Source organism: Thermobia domestica, chromosome 3 (assembly GCF_964235325.1).
Source record: "Thermobia domestica chromosome 3, izTheDome1.hap1.1, whole genome shotgun sequence".
Lineage (NCBI taxonomy): Eukaryota > Metazoa > Arthropoda > Insecta > Zygentoma > Lepismatidae > Thermobia > Thermobia domestica.
Genome location: NC_137456.1, coordinates 109,913,874 through 109,926,557, shown reverse-complemented (window position 1 = coordinate 109,926,557; position 12,684 = coordinate 109,913,874). Strand labels below are relative to the sequence as shown.

At 36.9% G+C, this 12,684-nt stretch overlaps 1 protein-coding gene across 1 annotated transcript in view; it reads right to left on the bottom strand.

Annotated features, from left to right (window-relative positions):
* The window catches only part of fng (Fringe glycosyltransferase), a 166,548-nt gene that overhangs the window by 39,728 nt on the left and 114,136 nt on the right, over positions 1-12,684 (bottom strand). The window lies entirely within an intron of this gene.

Genomic DNA, 12,684 nt, shown 5'->3' with positions numbered 1-12,684 from the left:
CGACATAGAGATGCCAGTATGGTTTCGCATGTACGTGGAACAGCAAAAGAAGGAACGAGAAGAGCAAGAAGAAAAACGAAAAAGAGAACAGGAAGAAAGGAAGAATGAAAGGCAAGAACAAATTAAGATATTAGAAGACAAGCTGCAACAGCTTGAAGAGGGATTAAGCAAGAAAACCAGAGAAATGGAGAAAAGGGTGGTGCAGCAGATTGAAAGGAAGCAAGAACAGTTGCTGCAAGATGTACGGCAGATCTGTTCTAATGTAGAGGCGCAGACCAAGACAGACAGACTGGAGTTACAGACTCGAATGGAGAACTTAGAGCAGTTTGTGCGACATGGACAGGAGGATATAACAGCGCAAATAACCTCACAATTGAACAGAATTGAAAATTTTGAAGACTCCGTGCGACAATCGCAGGAGCAGCTTGTTGAACAAATGACCTCACAGTCCAATATCATTGACACACTGCGACTACGTCAGCAGGAAGGTCAAAGAAAAACTGAAGCCATTCAAGACCAAGTGGATCAGTTGGCTACTTCGCTGACAAACCGACTAAGTCAGTTGGTAGAGCAGAGAATGGCAGAAACAGTGAGGACAGCACCTTCCACTTCTCAAGTAGAAAACGAGCAGGCACATAGAGCACCAACGCCTCCTCCATCCAATCCGTTCTTGCAGGGTCTAGGTCAGGAGAACCATGTGTCACATAGATCGGCTGACTCACACATCAGTATGAGAAGTTTCTTGCGTGCTCCGAAGATTGACGAGTTACCTACATTTGATCCGGACACCGATACAGGTCTACCCTCCGTATTCTTGGACCGATTGGCGGATGACTGTCGTCTATATGGGATAGCACAGGAGGAACTTCTACCAATCCTGCCACGCATTTTGCGGGGCGCAGCCAAGATGTGGGTCGATAATCATTTGAACCAATTTCGATCTTTTGACGATTTTAAAAACGCGTTTCTAAGAAACTTTCAGAGTGAGGCTATGGTGCAGAGGAAACTCACTCGCTTGAGGAACACCAGGTACAGGGTTGACTCCAAGAAAACGCTCCGGGAATTCTTCTGGGAGCAGGTAAAATCGTTCCGTGAACTGAGTCCCAGCATGTCAGAGACGGAAATCCTGTCGAACGTTAAGAACATGTTGCCTATCAGGGTACAGAGGCAGCTGATAGGAGTTCATTTAGAGGACACAGAGCAGCTCTCTATGATCCTTTGGGATAGTGAGGAGCTGGATCGTATTGAATTGCAACAGAGGGACCGGAACGCACAAAGAAATCAGAGAGGAGTCGCCCAAGGCCAAAAGAGAGTACAGCAATTACAAGGACAGTACCAAAGGGGGCAGGAGTACACAAACCATCAACAGAGACAACATAGAAATCACCCTTACCGAAGACAACATAGTGACCGCGCTATACAACAGTCGGCAAGTAGTGACGAGGATGATGGAAGCACGAGGAGACGAGGAACACCTCCGTCCAGAGGTCAACAATCGCGAAGGTTCCAGGGAAGTCCACGGAACAGAGGTGGAAGGCGTGAAAGACAAATCAGCCAAGTCAATACCCAGGAAGTAGGTGTTCAAAATCGGCGAGGAAACTCTAGGCCTTATCGTCGTGGCACACGAGGCAGGCAAAATCTAATTAGCCAAACTACAAACGGTTCCGAAAGTGCGACCCAGCAAAGCGGTCAGCAGTCGGAAAACTAGAAATTGACCGCCAACGTTGTGGGTTTCGGGTTGACGGTCAGTCCCAGTCTGCTAGAGAGGAACCCGATATAGTAGTTGATGACACCGAAGTGGAACAAAATGACGACCAAAGCCAAACAAATTATTAGATGCCTGTGACTTCAGGGTTCGAGTCTACGATCAAATAGAGTGCCAAAGGAATAAGCCGCTACTTGTCATATAAGAAACTTGCAAAAAAAAAAAAAACGTAGTAATGTAGATCGATCAAAAAAATATTAGAAGAAACCATAAAAAAAAGACTATCTGGTCGAGGTGAGCAGCGCTCTTGTGATAACAGAAACAGCGCGCCCTCCCAAAGTTAAAATGCATATCGCTACAACATTGCTCTCACAAGGGAGAGAAAGAAGAAAAAATAAGAAAACACGTAATTCAGGCTTAGAAATTGAGATTAATGGATAATTGTCGAAAGCAAGGTAGTGACGGAGAGAAGCGACATTGAAGACGGAGGAGCAAAACTTGAGGGGAAATTTGAACATGTGAATAATTACACTTTGTGGCTGACAATGAAGATGACACTTGTTGACTCGAGAAAAATGGAAGTTAGAGCACTCGGTTGTACTACGGTCCCGGTTGAGCTCCGAAGTAGAGCTTGCGTTAGAGGCACTTGGTAAGAAGCTCAACGCAACCTTCTTCGTATTTGTGGTGTAGACTTTCTGTAGGATTTAACGCGCCGAGCTTGAGTACATACTCGCTTGAAGCAGCGAACTTCCTCAGAGTCCACCAGAATTATAAATTTGTTCCTACCCAGTATGGTAGAAGATAGAAGACGTCCTCTTATTTTATTAATTGATTGTATAGATGAAGTCCAAGTGGATCATGTAAGATTAGTACAGCATGAGAGAAGTACAAGTTAAAGTATCAATAAAGAAGTTTACCTCGCAAAAGAGAAGAACAAAAGCTCCAATAGCACCTCCGGACATACCAGAACGCATCCCCGAAGGAAAAGAAAAATAAATGATATATCGACACATCAATGAATAAATATCGAAGAGTCAATGACCTTGCATTCAGAATATGTTAAAATTGCGTTAAAAAAATTAATAATAATTTGTTGCAATATATTTATATGTTACAAATGGCGCCAAAAATACGCAAAATGAAGCGAATATAAATAGCACTCTAGCGGCTCGTCAAACTGTGATCGGACTCGAAACCCTACAATATGTTACGCTTTGACAGAAAGAAGTTCTCTGCTAACCCTTAAACGAAGAATGGTTGAAGCAACATCAGGGTCAGGATTTTCATGTAAAACATCTCTGCATAATTGTTGTCGGTGACTCATTGTCACTTACAAAGACTTCTTTGAGATGAAGCAGATCTTCCGTTTCACTTCATCTCGTGCTTCATCTTAGGAGGGGGGTAATTATGACAGTCGTCACCTCCCACAATTGTATTTATATTGTTAAATAAAAATTTGTATTTTTGTTTTCCTATTTTTGTTTCAATTTGGATGTATTTTTTTTTTTGTCCACGTTTTCTTTCACGAAACTGGGCAGTGGTCATCGCGTTCAGCATCCAACAGGACACCCTCGCTTGTCACTAGGGTAATTTATTGTTCTCGGGTGACGAAGAAACCCCAGCCATCTTAACGAACTACACACGCACACACACACAAATTTTAAAATTAACAGAAGAGAGAGAGAGAAAGACAAAATTTTAAAATCTAGGGCAGTGGTACGGAAACCTTCGAAAAGACACCACGTTGGATAAGTGCTTCTTTGTTTGTAGTGCATTTTTTTTATTCTAAACATCATCATCATGCATAAATAGTTACAGACGGTAGTGTCGTCCTAGTCAATGTGCCGAACATCTTGTATTATCTAGAGTTACTCTCTCCTGATGATGTGTGTATTGGACAGTGTATTTGTGTGCAGTAACATGGCGTGGCTAGTAAGCTTCAACGAGATGTCAGTACCAGAACTTACTTCTTTCTTGTCGCAGAGGGAAGGAGAGGACTCAGCCCCCAGCCTCCAATCTCGAGTGTATACGAGTAACAATGAAGTAAGAGAACGAGAGTTTTCACACATGAAAACTGAGGTAGGCTGTTTAAATCTTTATTTACTAATCAGACTGTTGGATGTGCGATGGATCACGGTTTCATGGCCACTGTGGTTATCATCCATTACATTACCTTTTGCTGCACCGATCCATAGCTTCTGTGTTGGGGGAATCTCAACGAACTTTAAATTCAACGTTCGTTATTTTGGAGACTTATCAATAATGTATATTTAATTCCCGAAAGAAGAAGTGACTCTTATTTTTGCTATGTGGGCGAAATTAAAACTTTATTTTCTCCATCGATAAAAACTGTGCAGATGACCAAATTTTAATTATAATAACAATAATATTTTTTTGATCAAATTAAGTTATCACTTACATCGGTCTTCTAATGACCTAGGGTTGCTAGTGGTCATAATTTAAGTTCCAGATATGATTTTGTAAAATCGAGACCATTTGTAGATTAATATTCACAAATATTGTAAAATCGCTTCCTTATCATTCATGTCATTGATGACATAAAATTAACAATATGGTCAGTTCATCTAAGATTGTTATAATCAGAGTAGCATTTGATATCTTATGGTTTATCTATTTATCAGACATCAAGTCAGATGTATTCTTGACAATTTTTTTACTGGTAGGAAAATACAACGTTAAGCCTATTACCAGGACTAAGTTCACGAAAGGTTGTGCACGAGTCAATTTTTATTAAATAAATGTCGATATTATAAATATGACCAATTAATAAGTAAACGTCAATATTTTTTTATGTACAAGTATGAATATTTCTATGTGTATTATTAGACGTAGTTTTGTGTATCAAGTGCTTTATATACATATACTTATATGATTGTGAAGATCAAAATGATTTGGTATTAAGGTTATATATATATATATAAGTATAATTAATGATCATTTCGTATGTTTAATTTATGTAGATGTATTTCATACACTCGTATACAAACTTAACGTTATCTATTCTAAACTTCGTAAGTGCACTTTTATTCTGTCTATCCCTCATATATTTTCGAGCTTTCACTCATCTAGCAAGTCATGACTGCACAGAAATTCAGAAGTATCCACAACCTCTAAATTACTCAAGTATTTTTCTCCTTTCATCATTTTTCTCTTTTTAATATATTTCTTCTTTTAAATAAATGGTATTCGTTTGTAATAAATCATTTTACGTGTAACTCGATACCTGTGTATCAATGTACTAACTCGTAAAAGGTAGATCAAAATCAATGCAATTCATTTAGGTGTCAAAAAGGATTTTTAAGGCCTGATATTGTGAATGTAGTTTAAATAATATTCTTGTACTCAAACAAGATAACAGATTCAATTCTCTTTGTAAAATTAAGAAGATTGCAAGAAGGTAATTGTTATTAACCATTTTCAAAGTCACGGTAATTATTACTATAACAAAATTCCTGTTACGTAACCATTTTTTTATTTCTTTGTTTTATTGTTGTTTCAAGGAAAAGAAAATCAAAATTATTGTTGGCTCATTTAATATTCACATTCGAATTTTTCTTTAGTCATTAAAAGTTTATTTCCGTTATCAAATTCCTAACTGTTTTCATTTATGTAAAACATCTTTAACTTATTTACTTTGGCTAACTCAGTAATCCTTTTATTATTATTATTATTTTTGAGTCTATACTATTAGTGTTTTTGGTGATAGTTGAGCTGACTATCACTAACGCCATTCACTCAAATCACTCAGTTAAATACTAGGTTTTATTATCATTTAAAAAAAATACTTTTGGTGAAGTCTAAAAATTGCATCAGGCAGCAACTGAATTCTTAAACATTAAGAATTCACTTGCTTCTTGAGAGATGGTCAGCCAGGCTATCCCAATCGAATTGCATTAGCGTGATTGTATTTCAGCCATGCAGCATGTGAAAGAAGACTGGCCAAAACATTTTATTTAGCGTTTATGACATTTTCTTTAAATTCCACTTTTAAGACTTACCTTTCTCCAAAGCCCTGGAATCCGTTCGGAGAGGGGTTGGTCTAGGAGTGAAGAAGGAGGGGAGGTCATATTCAGGCGGCCCAGCGGACGAATCCTCGGATCTGTAGCGTTTTCAACTGAACCGAGATTCGACTCCAGTCGGACTCAAACTTCGGTAAAGCTAATCGTGAAAAATGGCCCCGCGAACAGGCACACGAACAATGTACACCGTGAAATGCTGGGTTAGGACGGAAAGAAAATGAGTGAGTCATGGAAGAGGGCATTGCGTCGGAACTAGTGTTCTGTGTTACCTTTCTATGGAAACATTTTAACCCTCTTTGCGCATGCGTACAATTTCACATAACAAATACAGTCATTGAGAAAGAAATTTACATTACATTTGCTCGATCGTCACCGACTGACGCTCTTGTACCGACAGGACCACTATATTCATAAATTTGCATTACAATTTCACTTGAAAGTGAGATATTTACGATAGATATGAAAGCAACCAACTAAATGTTGCTTTATTAAGATGTAAGCATCGAGCTGCACTTTGTAACATTCGTGGTCGCTCGGGGCGTTTACAACATCCCCAAATAAATTTCATTTTAATCACTCATACGGACTGTTATTGAACGAATTGGAATTAGAGATATGAGTTATAAAATTTAACTGTTTTGAAATACACCACCATTACGTAGAATGTCAATGTGTATTTGAAGAAAAGTAGGCGGACCACAAAATACTTTTTACTATTTAATGTGGGTCACAGTAACAAGAAGTTTGAGAACCACTGTATTAACTCAATTGGAATTGTGATCTAGCCCTCATGCTAGCGATTGTACACCCCACCACCTGTTCACGACCACTCAAAACAAGTTTCGCTTTTGAGAATGAGTTTTGCAAAGAAATAGAATGATTGTCCCCAACAGAATAATGGCAACGGATAATAAATGGAAGTTAATGTTTTTTTCCAGGCACACTTTCGAATCCCCCCTCCATTTGATCATCTACTCAATCAGTGCAAACAAAAACTAAGTTACTATTGCTAATATATCAAAATAGTGCCCCAGTGCAACACCGTCACACTTTGACCACCCCCGAACAAAATTGTCGGAAAGAAAGCCTAAGTGAATGGTAATGGAAAGGTTTGTGGCGTAATTAAATGGGAAGAAACAAGAAGAAAACTTCGAGAAGTTCAACGGACACGCACGACATGGTTCACCACAAATTAGCATGGCTTAGGATTAAACCATGCAACTTTCGTACCAAAGGTGAGCGCCGTATCACTAAGCTACTGACGAGACGAGATACGATTGATTGCTTGGTTGCTGAAGTTTAGCTGCCATTTTTAACATCGAAGCTATATGAGACATGCACGTACAGTTTAACTCAAACTTTAGTGCACAACACTAGCTAGGAGAACATGACGGAATGAGACAGAGCTCTTCCAATAGAAACAGGGAGAAATAAATATTTTCCGAGACATCACTTTCACGACTCCTTTCAGAGATGAGACAGGCTAAACTATTTTGGATTCGTTTTAACACCTCTGATGGAAGTCATTTGTTGTATTGTACTTCTTGTCCTTTTGTAGGTAAAGTTAGTAAAATATTAATTATATCGAGTTCTTGGCCCTACACGTGGATAACAGAGCACAGTGCATCACTTGAAAACTTCTTATACCTACAGATGTGTTAATATCAGACGGTTTTCACAGTATTTTGATTTTTACGCAAGTTAAAGTGCCGTTCGGAGTAATATAGTGTGTGATCCATACGAAAAAAGCACGAACTATTTCACTTATGCACCAACATGTTTCATTGTAATGCTTGATACCAATGATGTATGCGAGAGAAGAGACTCATAGTAAGAAAGGTTTCATACAAGGAAACAGCTCTAATCATTTATCTATGTTGCGTTCCTTTTCTTCTTCTTCCTTCCTCTTCCTATCTTTCTTTCATTATTTCTTTCTTTCTTTCTTTTTTTTCCCACTTTAAATCCACCTCGGGAAGAACACAGATGAAATCCAAGTCACGTCCACTTTAGACCATTATTGTGTGCATGAGTAAACACCAAGAATCAACACATGAAAAGATTCAAGAAGTCCTAACAGTGGCAAAAGGGGGGCAAGGAAAACTTCAACAATAACGCCACAATCTTTGTTAGCCAAACACCACTTTTTTATTATTATTTTTCCCTCTATATGCACATTCCAATGCACAAAAGGAAGGAAAGTTAATATAATTGTGCCTCCTAAGACGGATGTTGGGGGAGAAATCTTCAGCCTACTAGTTATATGCCCCTCACGAACCACTCTGTTATTTGGGCATGCACTTCTCATTCCCAGTAGATATAAGAAGGTAAAAAGAAAAAGAAAAACAAAACCATGGATACACAAATCTATAAACATAGCTCATCCTTTTCCCTCAGCTGCAGTTCTGCTTGTCATGGTGTTTGCCTACTGCTTAGTAAGGACTTAATAATAACCTCCACTGAACTATAATTTTGAAAAAAACTTCTCATTGGTCAATGCATGAAGGTTACGATCTGTTGGGATTGAAAGAAAGTACATTGTAATGCATTTCAATCGTACTTGATTTGATGATAATGTCTTTATAATAAACATTTATACTTTGTTTTCTTCTGTCACCTATGACAATACGAAGCTCTTCGTGAAGACACGTTTCCTTCATTCTGTTCTTAAGTACGTAGCTATATAGTTAAATGAAAACTCGTTATCTTGATATGTTCCTTTGAAATATGAGCTTTTGCTCGCTTCCCTCCCCCTTCCCTTCTTTTTGATAAAGCAGTCACTCCATTCTCTGGACAATTATGCAAAATTTCGGCTGCAAACTTGTTTTACATATTCCAGTCACGGCGTCCAAAATAGCCATAATGTCTCTCACTGCTAGTGAAGACTACTAATGTTAACTAAAATTCTTTTACATTATTTTTGTTTCTTTCTTTCCTCAGATGTCTACCAGATGATTTCTTTTTTTTTTTTAAATTGAGAGGTCTACTTTAATTTTCTTTTGTGAACTCAATTTCAAAATTAATTAAGTACTACCAAAATTTATCACTCATGCTAATTTATAAAACTTGAATTACAAGACTAGTGTGATAAGTAACTTGCTTTGACTTTAAAGAAAGCAGAAGTTTTTTTTTTTTTTTTTTTAACATACTTCATGTTTTTGACACAGTCCCCTCGAAGCTCAATGCACTTACCCCAACGTTTCTCCAGCTTAGATTCCTTCGCAGAAAAAAAAAAAAACGTTTCTTCCAAATTCTCAAAATTCTTGTTTACTTACCGTATTCAATTTTGAGTTTCGGGAATGGATGGTAGTCTGAGGCAGCAATATCTAATTAATAGGGAGGATGCGTAAGCAGTTCAAATCGCTATTCGGTCATTTTTTGTGTGGCAACACAGCTTGAATGCACCCATGTGTAATTATTCACTATCTTTTTTTTTTTTAATTTCAGGGCGTTTTTCTGTTATTACCGCATTTCATCGGTTTAAAGGTGATGCAGAGCACTCTTCGGTAATGGTTTTATCCGTTTCGATGCAGTCAATTAAGAGAATTCTATTTGCAATGCCATCCCAAAATACTGATGCCATCACGTTTGCAGCCGATGGAACGCATTTCGTGATTTTCGGAGTCAGTTCGCCATGTGCGATTCATTGTCTTGACTGCTGTTTCATTTCTGGGATAAGAATGGTGAAGCCAAGTTTCGTCAATTGTCATAAAACGACACAAAACTCTACTGAATTATTTTCAGACACTTACAAATTGTCTGCAGATGTTCTCATGCGCATTCGCTTTTCCTCTGCAATTTCCCTTTTGCTAGTAAACGTGGCACTAATTTTGCGCATTTTTTTTTTCATATGCAATTCATTTTGCAATAACAAGTGAACTCTTTCAGTTATGAAGTTAAGTTCTTTGAGTTGAGATGCTTCTGGTCAAATCTAAAGGAAACGTGGGGTGTAACGCCTCCTTCTTCAAAATCCATTTGGCAAGTTTAAGTTTCTGATGAAATTCAAATTGAAACTTTGAAAAAATTAATGCAAATAAATAGGCCTACTACGATTTTACGCTTAATCAGAATCAAAATCGTATTAATCAATAATTTAAACTATCGTTTCAGTATAACTGTGTTATTCGTCAAATTTATTTAAAATTCGCCTACGTTGGCCCTACGAAAGTAGTAAAAATTACAATTGGGAGTATGAGATTGAAACTGTTGGTTGGCCAACACAAACTATTGAATAAATGACAGCAAACTGTTAGTTAGTCAACATAAACTGATGAATAAATGGTGGCAAATTGTCGGTTGGCCAACATATACTGTTGAATACATGACGGTAAAATTTTAGTTGGCCAACTGTTGAATGAATAACGGCAAAATTTTTAGTTGGCCAACTGTTGAATAAATGATTGCAAATCGTTAGTTGGCCAACATATACTGTTGAATAAATAACGACAAATTTTTAAGTGGCCAACTGTTGAATAAATGACGGCAAATTGTTGGTTAGCCAATACACACTTTTAACTACGTTGGCGCATCATTGAGTCTACGTATTTTTTCAACTTCAATTTTGCAACAATACTGACCATTATCAACCCATGTAGTAAATTATTTTTGCCTGTATTTTCTTTCAATTTCGCAAATGTTCTTTATTATTACTGGTAATCTATAACTTAATTTTTAGTTAACACTTCTCCAAGTACAATTATAATTATATTTTAACCTCTCTCGAATATATATATATATATATATATATATATATATATATATATATATATAAAGTCATATCATCAAATTGTTGCATTTCTATTGGTTTTCTCCTCCTACAACAACAGAAGTCGAAGACACTGTTCCCTTTATCAAAGCGTTTTCTTCCACATTACATGACTTAATAACTGGGTGGAAGAGTTGAGCCACGCAACAAAGAGTCAGACACCAGCTACCGGATGAGACTCATTAGAAGAAACTCATTGCATACAAGCTGTTGAGTCTCTTCTTTCTTCCACCAACAAAGAGACTCCCTCTTCCCTTCGCCTCCCCCCTCCCGCTTGACACTGGATAAACATTTGCTACTACTCTCTCCCCCCACAAACACATTTCCTTTTTATATGTACTCTCTTACATACTATCTTCTTCTTTAATAATACACACACACACACAAAAAAAAAAAGTGTACAGTAGTTTTGATGATCTAATGCATTTCCTGTTATCTGACTAAGCTATCCTGCCTGACATACCACATGTTGCTTGTACTATCTAATGCACAGTTATAATTAAAAGAAATACAAGTTATCAACCATTGATAAAAGAATTTCAGAACACTTGAGTGTAAAAATATGACGAAGGGGAGAAAACAAGGGCGTCGTTTGGGATGGGCGTCACTCCTCTTTCCCCTAAGTTTGAAAACTACATACATTTTAATATATTGTATACTAATATACTAATAAAAAAAAGTGAAACTCTTTATGTCGGTGGAGTACCTTGTCTCCCTCCATCCATGTCTCCCTCCAAAATGTAAAAAGACACTGCTTGGAGAAAAGTCTTCGAGAGGCTACTTCGATTATTATTATTATTATTATTATTATTATTATTATTATTATTATTATTATTATTATTATTATTATTAATAATAATAATAAACTACAGAATTATTGTATTGTATTGTATTTATTTACTCCATTTGAAACCAAGATACATTTGGTACTTGGAGGGTTCAGACAGTCCTCTTTCTTGTTTTAAATACACTTAGAAAAAGAAATATGTTACTACTATTTAATATACATTATTGTAAGGATAATCTGCTACGCTGTAATATACTTTATCCACCAGGAATCTCTTGAGTTTCTTTTTAAAAACATTTATATTTTCTTCATTTTTTATTTCTCTGGGCAGCTTATTGTAAATTTGTACTCCCATATGGCTTGGGCCTTCCTGTACTAATGTTAGTTTTGTAAAATATTGTCTTCTTTCATTTTGTTGTCTGGTATTATAAACGTGACTTATTTGGGTTCCATCTTTCAATTTAGCTGCATAGATTGCGCTTTCGTATACATACATAGATGGTAGGGTAAGGATGTGGTGCTGTTTAAATTTTTCTTTGCATGATGTTCTCATGTGTAGACCAAATATTATCCGTATTGCTTGCTTCTGTTTCATGAAGACTACTTTGCTGCTTGAAGAAAGGACTGAAGTAATCGATAATACGAAACAAGAGAAAAGATTACAGCTAAATCGTACGCTTACGTATGGTGTACGCTGTATAACACAAGGATATGATACTCTAATAACACGGTATATTTATTATATCTTCTATCGAATTACCAGTATTCTTTGTTTCAAACAGTTTTCCTTCGAAAATAGTGTACAGTATTGATAGTGCGATTCATTTATTGATGTGTAGTTACATCCTTTGTCAGCAGTGACATTTCATAGCACGAAGGCCTACAATTTGAAGTGAGCTCCATGTTCTACCATCGGGAACAGAACGTTTTTAGGTTTTACATACGACGGTTATGCCGGCTAGTCTAAAGGAGACGGTGATGACGATAATTAATTAAATGGCGGAATGAAGAAAGTGGAAGGAAACACGAGAACCACGGTCGCCGATCCTGGGGGGTCGGGCCTCCCCAAAGCTCATGTGGGCCCCCCTAGTGTACTTATTAATATACAATATTTGTCATAATTTGAATGCAATTTGTCTTAACATCCTCATATATATATATATATATATATATATATATATATATATATATATATATATATATATATATATATATATATATATATATATATATATATATACCTTCTGCGTATGAGTGGGTCCCCCCAAATTTACAGAAAATCGGCGCTCTTGGAGAGAACCCGAAGAAACCCACGCACATGGTGTTTGTCCACCACAAAATTCACTTGGCACGAGCTTCCTATCCATCCCAATCAATCAAAGCAAACCAT